The sequence below is a fragment of the Ictidomys tridecemlineatus genome, unplaced genomic scaffold (assembly GCF_052094955.1).
Source record: "Ictidomys tridecemlineatus isolate mIctTri1 unplaced genomic scaffold, mIctTri1.hap1 Scaffold_88, whole genome shotgun sequence".
Classification (NCBI taxonomy): Eukaryota; Metazoa; Chordata; class Mammalia; order Rodentia; family Sciuridae; genus Ictidomys; species Ictidomys tridecemlineatus.
In genome coordinates this window covers 79,140-89,896 of record NW_027526121.1, presented here as the reverse complement: position 1 = coordinate 89,896, position 10,757 = coordinate 79,140, and the positions used below count along the sequence as shown (strand labels likewise).

Here is a 10,757-nt window from a genome sequence, read left to right as displayed (position 1 = left end):
CTTACTAATATGCAATTAAGTTTTCAACTTTTTATTCAAGGAAATAATTAAGCTATCAAGTCCAGCTTAAAGTCATTCTGGCACACACTCTGTAAGACTCACCAATAGGCTTCAACTATTTCAGGTGTATGTAGTGTTTAGGATATGTTCATGAAACAGGATGACAGAAGAGCACCATTGCTATCTAAAGTCATTTTTTTCCTTGTCATTACTAAAAGTATATTGCTGAATTCATATAAACTAAATGTATTTGCTCATAAGTTGTTTTGTTATTTGGCATTATTAATATATTTTGAAGTCTAGAAAGTATTTGACTGTAAAAACAAACATTTTTGCATTTGTTCCTCTTAGAATATTACCTCAATGGTATTGTATTTAATATAATAGTGGCTGGTGGTTCAACCCAAATCCGTTGAGGAAAAATAACCAGTTCTCTCTTCAAAATGAATCATCTGAGCTTTGTCTAGTTTTCGTCCAACTTCAATGACTAACTGTTCTCGATGCTTTCTTAATGTTGGGTCAATCTACAGGAAAGAAATATAAACACTTGATGTTTTAATTAGACTTTTAAAAACTTAATTTTGAACTGGTACTTTGAAGCATAAAATTATATGTATCAATGGTGTAAAGTGATTTTTCAATACAAAAATATATTGTGCAATATTTAAAACAGATTAAATACAACTATTTTTCAAACATTTATCATTTATTTATGGTAAAAACTTGGTACTCATTGATCAGTCTAACATTTATCATTTATTTATGATAAAAACTTAGTACTCATTGATGAGTCTCTCCCCATCCCTCTCTCCAGCCCCTAGTAACCACCATTCTATTTTCAACCTCTGTAACATCAACTTTTTGAGATTCTACACATGAATGTGATCAGGTGGTACCTGTTCTTTTGTACTTAGCTTATTTCACTTAACATAACAACATCCAGTTCCATCCCTGTTACTGCAAAGACAATATATCAGTCTTTTTATAGCTGAATAATGCACCATTTGTGTATAGGTATTAGATTTTTCTTTATCCATTCATAAGCTGATGAACACTTAGGCTGCTTCCATTTCTTTGCATGGATAGTGCTGCAATGAACACAGGAGAACAGATGTTCTTCAACATACTGATTTCATTTCCTTTGGGTATATACCCAGTATTGAAGCTGCTGATCAGAGATTTTTCAATTATAAATTCTGAAGTACATTCTATACATTTAAGAAACAACTAGAAAATATTGTATTTGATTAAATAAAGAAAGCTTTAAAATTCATTAAAATTATCAATCCACATAGTCTTTTTGGATAATAAAACTATCAGTCTGTACAATCTCTTTAGATACCAATATTATTCTTCCATGGTCTTATAATCTTTAAGGTTATAGACACAGGGAATTGGGTATAAGGAAAAAAAAAATATCATCTTCTAATTCCCACACTTAAATAGGCACTTTAAATTACCAAACCATACTTCTATTTTATCAGTCATTTGGAGATATGATGGCAAAAAATGCTTTCCCCTGTCAAAGGTAAAATAAATGAATGGTTATCCCCTTAAAAATACAATTCTATTGTTTTAGTAGTTTTCACAACTGTTGGTGGAAAAATCCATTTTGTCTATAATAATAATAGAATCAAAGAATAAAATGAAGTTGACAGTGAACTTTTATATAGTTTTAAAACTATTATAATTTTTTTCTAAGTATAAATTGATATTCAATACAAAATACTAACAAATATTCTTTTTGCTATGTATATACATGCACAACCATACTGTACAAGTGCACAACCATACACATCTAAGTCTTGAAGATTAATCTCTTGTTATGAGCAATAATGTAAAATATGATCTTTAATGGGGTGTTGGAGAAGTAGTAAACCTCCTTAGAAATCTAATGAGTTAATATTTCCACCATTTGTTTTAACTTAGATCTTTTTGGCAGCTTAAAAAAGTTTTAAAAATCAGAAAAATTAGGCAAAAGGAAACCAACTGCAGATAAGTAACATAGCATCAAGAGTATTATCAGCAAATATTTGCTATAAGTGATACTATATATATCAGGTCCAAATTACTTGATTTGTTTTTGTCTATAAGAATTCTATAGATACAAATTTACAGAGCAACAAAATCAAAACATATAAGTTAAAGAAAAAGTTAAGATATAGAACTGTAAATGCAGTAAAACTATGAATCCTGGAATGAAACAAAATTCCTCTTTCTTAAATACCAGAAAACTATGTTAAAGTTTTCATTATACTGCAAAAAAACTTTTGATATTAACCTAATACTTAAAAATCAATTGATGTGTTTATCTTATTCCAAGGAATATTTAACCCATGAAAATACATGTACTTGTTTAATTTTAGTCCTTCAGAAAATTTTCATTGTACCTTTGACTATTCTCACAATGATCATATTTGTGATGAGAACATTTAGAGACACATTATTTAAAAAGTGCAAGGTCTGTTGGGATTGTTGGGTCACAGCAGCACAAATCACAATAGTCAAGTTATGTAACCAGTTCAGGTACCCATTAACATATGAACAAATGGAGAAAATATGGTATATGTACAAAATGGAGTTTTATTCAGACATAAAGAAGAATGAAATTATGGCATTTGCTGGCAAATGGATGGAACTGGAGAACACCATGCTAAGTGAAATAAGCCAGACTCAAAAAGTCAAGGCCTTATGTTTTATCTCATGTGGAAGCAAGAGATAACTAAGGAACTAAAAAAATAGAGAAAGGGGGTGGGCAATGTCCCATGAAAATAGAACAGAGATTAGCGAAGTAGATAAAGGGTACAGAGGGAAGGGAGAAGGGATGGAAAAGGGAGGAACTGAGTGAATAAACTGACCAAATTATGCTATGCACATGTATGAATAACCCACAGTGATTCCCACCTTTATGTGTGTCTATAGAGTACCAGTTAAAAATTAATAAATATAAAAATGTATGAAATCACAGATGATAAAGCAGTTATAAATTGCTTATAAAATAAGACATCCATTTGAAGATCAGCACATATTTTAACTGAGAAGCAGAAAAGTAGTGGAATTCTATGTAAAGAAGACCGAAGTATGAAAACCTAAGAATTTCAGATTACCAGCTTCAGAACGAGTTGCTACTACTATTTTTAATGTTTCCCCCCTAAGTCTTAAGTTTCAACTCTTCCATGGCAAAATCTACTGTACAAGAAAAGGAAAAATGAAAGAAAACCCCCAAAAGTTTAGCAATTGCTTTGATAACAAATGCACATAATACATATATATATATATATGTATACACATATTTACCAATACATGCACATACATTCAATGCATATGTATGTGTATTTATCAATACAATATTTGTGTGTATATATATTGGCAAATAGAGAAAAACTATAATTTTGAGTTAGACTCAACCTCTTTGATAATTTTGACTTAACAGAAGTAAATATCATATGAAGATGGTGAAATAATGTTTTTATTACATTACAACTGAATTTTATCTGTAATTAGGAAGCATTTACAGTATATAAAGCAGAGTTCTAAAGAAAAGACAAGATCTGTAAGCCACATGGACCACACAACTATAAAGCTCATAGGAAGACCTGCTATCACGTGTATGTAATTCTCTGTCTATGCACACACATTGAATCATGAAACTGACTTTAAACTTTAAACTGTTAAGACAATAATGCTTTAATGCTATCTTTTATTTCACTATAGGGCATAGAAGGGACATGACAGGAGGAGTAGATTTTATATAACAAGCCTATTTTTAAAAATGGTCTATGTTTCCTTATATCTGGTTATTTCTAAAACTAAATGTACCAGAGTAAAAACTCATGTTGAAATATCAACATCTAACAGAAATATACCTGAAAAATAGTATGATACAAATATCAACATTATTAATGGGAAAAGATATTTAAATAAAGGAAAATAATTACAAGAAACAAATTTAATTTTTTAGTGTATTTTAAAAAATGATTAAGAATCTTTATTTTTCTTCTAGGTCCATAACTCTTTTCAGATGAGGCAAAAGTAGCAAATATTTATCCTCACATCATGAAAGGATTACAGAACCAAAAAGAAGGCTTGAGGGTTTTTTTTTTTTTTTAATAAATGAGTTTGCGTTTTCTACCTGATAAGCTTTGTGACTGATGCCATACACTAATGGATTTTCTCTCATCCATACATAAAGGTAAGTAACTTATCCACTTCAATGCTTCTTCCACGTTTGTGACTGTTCCCAGAGCAATCTGCAAATCAAAAATACAACAGAAATTAAAGGAATGCATTAAAGTCAAACATAAACATTACAGCAAAGGCCACTCTGCCAGAAATTAAGTTTTCAAAATAGATCATTGTGCCACATTTGAAAGTAGGTAAGCACAATCATTGAAATGACTTCTCAGTTAATGAAAACAGCAGTCCTCTTTATTTCATTGAGAATAGTACATTGGAAATGCTATCTTCCCAAACTGAATTTACTCAATGATGACATTTGATTGTTTTTTCCTGTATAAATTTTAATTCTACATAGCATTAAGGACATTTTTGACATTTGTTAATTCTTTTTCATATTCTGTATCTGTTTTTTTTTAGTTTCATTTTATATTTATAAAACTACTGAGTATGTTTAAATTTAAGTGTACCAGAATAAAAATAACAAAATATGGGGCTGGGGTTGTAGGAGAGCACTTGTCTAAGCACATTTGAGGCACTGGGCTTAACCCTCAGCACCACATAAAAAAATAAGCAAAATGAATAAAGATTAAAAAATAAAACTCAACATTATTTAAAAAATAATTAAATATTAATTCTGTCGATCTTTATCCTGATTCTACGCACTGTCATCAATAAAACCATAGAAGGTACAAAGGTAGTTTTTACCTTTAGAGCTACTCATTTAGAGGACTGCCAGTATAAACATACAATATGCGTATAATGGAAAATGCAATTATTTCTGCACAAAACAAAGCAAATTTATTGGTATTTAGACATATTAATATTTATGCTTTCAAAATCATACAAGAATAGGGTGTTTTTTAAAATTGTTAACCTTTAAAACAAGCAATGGGAAAATATGATATTTAAACATTTGAACCAAAGTTATCATTGGATGATTGTTTAGATTATATTCAGAAAGGAAATATAATGTTTAATATAGCATTTGAAGTGATTTGTAATATATTTATTAAATAAAACCAAAGGATAATAATTTAGAACACAACAATAAATATAAGATCTGTGTAATAAAGAGAAAGACATGATTAGATAAGAATATTAATTCAGAATTATAATGAGATGTATTCTTAAAATAGTTCCTTAGGCAAGGGAAGTAATTCTGCTTTTACTTAATGTATCCTTTTTACTTTAACTATTAACCAAATTTGTAAAACTTGACAGCTGTAAATTTGTACCTGAACCCATTTTTTTTACTCACAGGAGGGGAAAAAAAGGAAAACAAATGGTGCCATTTTTGTACTAAAATTGAAGAAAATAAAAATCTTCATGTTTGATCTAGTCGCTGTATTATAATTTTTAATTTTATATAACTTTTATTGTGAAATAAAAATGTAGAAGGACTGAGAGTGGTACAGTACATGATTAGTATGCAGAAGGTCCTAGGTTCAATTCTGAGCACCAAACAAAACAAAATACAACAACAACAAAAAATTGTACATTTAGCTACTTTGAATGAATTGAAGATGAGATACAGCAGCATATAATTTTTACTGTAATATTACATCATAGTATTTGTTATTTAAAAAGTGGGACAACCAAAAGTAAAAAAAAAAATACATAAGAAGATTCTGCCTATTTGCTTCTAAATTTCTACTACTTTACTTAAAAATGACCAAGCCATTCATACTATAAGTAAGTACATTTCCTAAATGTAAACTGTAAAGCTTTTCAGAAAATGAAAGGCAGTAAGAATTAAAATTAAGCCAATAAGAGAGTTGTGTAGGATGTTTAAACAGTTTTTCCAGTCTGCTTAGGTAAATAAAACTAGTTTGATGATACGGATAAATAGCTGAGAGTCTCACCTATTTCTGATTTTATTATTTGCAAGTCAAAAATGTATTGTCATATAACCCATATATTCCTTTATAGTGACCTATATTCTCTTATTACTTTACGTTATTACTTTAAAATAACAACCTATATTCATTCCGTTTTGACCTTATGATGCTCTTTTAAAATACTATACAAATCTCAAGAGACAAAAATTTTATAAAGGACAATTTAAAAATCAGACTTATCAAATAAACATCAATAATTACCTATTGCTATTAGTTATAAGATTAGAAGAAAAAGTAGGTATCAAAAATTAGATCATGTAATGGAAATCTTCTAAAAATTCATTAAAAGGGAAGAGATTATCCAGAAAAAATAAATGTAAAGGTACAACTTATTTTGAGACTAATCCTTGAATGCCACCTAGTGACAAAAATAAAACTTTTCTTGAAAATATTTGCTGTCGCCTAGTGGCTATCTGATACAGGAGCCTTTCATAAAACAAGTATTTTTTCCATACTCTCTCTTTTTGAAATTTATTTATTTATCTCCATAATCATAACAAATCACTAAAAAGCCTATATATAATTTAAGGTACAATGGATATGGTAACAAATAGTATGGTCCCTGACCTCACTTCTCTAGTCATGGAGGTGAGATATGTATAAATAATTAAGATGACAAATAGAAGCCCAACATCCACAGAGTCTAGCACATACAAGATACTCAAAAATATAACATGTAAAAGTGACATTAGTGTATAGTGTAATAAAATTAATTCTTCCTTAACAATAATAAAATCAACTCCAAATTTGGTAATTCAGAAATCAGACTCAAGTGTCACTTAATATTTATCTATTTAAACTTTAGTCTTTAAGGTTATCTTATTTATTTTTACTATATGTGTGTTTTAAAAAACTAGTTAAAACCATTCATATAGTTTCTATTAACTTTATATAGTTTTTAGAAACTAAATAAGCAAATATAATCATGAGTATAATTTTTAATTTTATATATATACTGCTTAAGTAGGGCTACATATGAAGGGATCATCAGAAAATAGTGATACTATATTGCTTACCAACTTGGAACAGGCACTTATTGAATTTTCACAATGAGAGCATCTATATTTCATAAAAAAGAAAATTGGGCCTTTCTAAGTGAAGTGAGTAGAGTAATAGCTTCCTAGGGCAGAAGGCCTATGTTGAGGAGTAATGAGAATAAGAAGTGGGAAGGGTAGTCAGACTGTGGAGGTTTTAACTCAAGAGCCATTGTATGTACAACATCCTGAAGAGACAAAAACTCTGTGTACACAAAGAATGTATATGTTAGGATATAGAATAATTAACAAAGTTATAAAGTATGGAATATAGGGATTAGAACAGAGTATACACTGAGCAACATGAATACATTTTAATTAGCCTGAAATACATATATCAGTGTTTCTCACAGTGCAAAAATAAGTGGCTCTTTATAGGAAAGGGATTTGTTACTTCTCAACTTTGCATTATGAAGTCAGCCCCATTAGGCATCAATCAGCAAAGATGTCTCATAAAATATTTGCATTAAATTATACTTCATAAAATATTTTCTCCAATTTTTCTAAATTCAAGGTCAAAATTGATATTCAGGAAATCAAATATATTAATAAAGGCAACATTACTATCCTAACATAATCTTTATGTTGATTAGTGATATTTTAGAGTCTTACGGAGATTTTTTTGCAGTCTAAGGACTTACAAATCTATTATCTTAAGAATGCAGCACAGATTTATGTTATAAACCAATTTCACACTTGATGTGTACAGATGACTAAGTTTAATTTCACATTCAACTATAATTTAAAGGAGTTTGTTTCATTAACAGGAAAATTTACTGTAACAGGGAGCTCTTCCAGTAAACCAAGATATGAGCAAGTTTAGCAATGGCTGTACTTCATTATAGTAACTAAAAATTTTCAATCTATATGTTTCATTATTTAAATGCCCTTTATATCACTAAATGGAATTGTGCTCAGAGTGTGTTGACATTTCTGAAAATGACATTTCTAGCAAGTACTTTAATTAATATGAGATGAACTTAAGCGCTATTTTTATATGCAGGGCTAGATCACATAGTTTCACTGGTGCTACTTTTTTGTCCCCAGGAAAGAGTTCCCTGAGGACAAGAGCATTGTTTTGCTTACTTTGTGTCTTCTGCATAATAACATCAACACATTGTGACTACCACTTACAAAAACTATCAAGAACCAATTCTAGGTGTGCTAAGATTTAATATTCCTTGACATGCTCTTTAAGCTAAATTTTAGAAAAACAGGATTTTTTTTACTGTAAATGTTAATAGAAATTATGGCTACCATTTTTGAAAATGTTTAGTTCAGGTTTTAGAAGAAAAGAAGGGAGAATCTTAATGTAGGGTAATGTATTTTTTTAACTTATTACATTTTTAATAAGATTACAGAAGTCTTAAGCAACAATGAAAAGATCTTGGTTAGAGCTAAATAGACCACAGTTTGAATATTATTTCTAAAAATTATAACTTAGTGACCCTGGGCAGTTACACGTCTCTCTGAGTATAATATCTACTTAGCAGCTCTGACAGAATAAGAGAATGTACATGAAGCACCCAGCAGTCTCTAGCCTATGCTACTATTACCATCACTTTGCAGTAATAGATTTTATCCCATTATAAACACTCTTGGCCCACACCTAATTACTTACACCATGTAATCAGGTTAGGCAATGAGGACCAAAATTGAGCTATGATAATATTTTCTTTGGAGTCAAATTTTATTTTCTAATATCTTTTTGTTGTCCTGTAATTTTGTTAAGGTAAACCAGTGCTCTTCATGCTTTTTTTCTTACTTTCAAACTTATCTTCCAAAACGTATCTATTGTCTGAACTCAGACTAAGTTTACTATCATCATGAAAAAAGCCTTTTTTGATAGCCCCAGGTCAAACATATTTTCTCCTTCTACCAAGTACTTCTATGGAAGTTGCCATTTTCTTTCCATATCTTTTTTTCTCCTTTTGAACTATATGCTTCTTAACAGAAGAACTACATAATGTAGAGTGTGTCTTTCATTCTCTATAAAGAATCTTGTAAATAACCTGAATAGAATTTCTATAGATTGTTTAAGAAGTACGCCAGATAGACTTGCACACAATAAGTAATATTTGATTGTAAATATGATTGTGAATATTTCATTCATTTATTCAATATTTACATCTTAGCTAAATTACCTAAATTATTTGAGTTAACTTTAAAAAAAAGGATACTGAGGTAGGAAAGCGTTGAATACTTGTGCAGTCATTAAAAATGTCATGAAAACATTGCACTTAATTTTAAACATTCATTTGAAAGTTTGAGATATATATATATATATATATATATATATATACATACATACATGTATACATATACTCTAAATTGTAAAAATGTTTATTTTCTTTACCAGTTGAGATGTTACCTATGCTTTCTAGGTTCATTATTTAAATCCTATTGCTGGGGGTGGGGTGACGAATAACTTGTGTACAGTTGATACAGCAGAAGAGGGAGCTGTTTATTATAGGACAACAGAGCTATTTATACATTTTGCACAGCTTATCTTAATTAGCATAAACTAGATACATCAGTCAATCAATAAGGAATTTCCACACTTAATGGCTCGCTTTTGTTACTTTTCAAACCACTCCCTCTGGCATTTTGCCAGGCACCAATCAGACTTGTTTACAAACTCTAACATTCCCCTGGCAAAATACCAGGTGTTATTTTGACTTGTTTACAGACTCTAACATCCTATTATTAAAGTCTCCCCCCACACACTCCCACATGCCTACACACACACATTTGAAATAAGACATTATACTCTTGCTCAATTTAGGCAATCACATTTTACATAACAAAGATAATCAAATGACCTAATAAAGACAAGAAAGCTTCATAAACCTTAGAAAAACTTCATACAAATATTAATCATCAATTGAGCACTAAACATATCAGTTATTGCTATTTCTGTTTCCCTGATTTGTAAACTTTGGATTGTATTTCTGATCTATAGCAAAACCTCATAGATTGCAAGTGTGATCATTTAACAATGAGTTCCGTTCAGTATTGTTTTCTACATTTATACTGCTGTGAGTTAATCAACAATATTGCCCCCCACCACCCCAGCCTCTTTTGTCTTATGACTATATAGCATAATCTGTATACCTAAACACTACAAAGCAAAAACCAACTCAACCTTTATCGTTATTCTTAAAGCTGACAATTCTATCCCAACTTTTGGCTGATCAGATCTTACCTCTGCATTTAGGTTATCTGCAAGACTTTCCAGAAACTGACTCTCAATTGGGTTTTGTTCAGTGAGCAGAGTGAGGTAATGGCTGAGTTTATCATGTGTTGTTATAATGACTCCTTCCCCAAATTTGTCAAATTGTGGTGGTCCAGCTCGGCCAAATATCTGCATGACATCTAAAATTCCAAGGTCAATACAGGAGCCTCTTTTTGCAGCATATATTTGTGTTCCCTAGATAAGAAAAAGTTAATAAAAATTTACATAAGTATACATAAATATAATCCTGAAGAGCTAAATACTGAAATTGGGCAAATACAGTAAGATCTCAAAAGTGTACTTTAACTAATCCCTTCATCATCTGTGATAGTTACATTTTTACAACATAAACTGAATTTTATTGGAGAAAATATTTTTTCTCTTATATAAATTAACATTGAAAGAAACAGC

At 29.9% G+C, this 10,757-nt stretch overlaps 1 long non-coding RNA gene across 1 annotated transcript; it reads right to left on the bottom strand.

Annotated features, from left to right (window-relative positions):
• Positions 1-367: 367 nt before the first annotated feature.
• On the bottom strand, positions 368-10,393 carry LOC144374783 (uncharacterized). Its single transcript, XR_013434086.1, has 3 exons — positions 10,317-10,393; positions 4,133-4,250; positions 368-524 (listed from the first exon to the last, which is right to left on the bottom strand). It is a non-coding gene; the product is annotated as an uncharacterized LOC144374783 (long non-coding RNA).
• Positions 10,394-10,757: the final 364 nt, after the last annotated feature.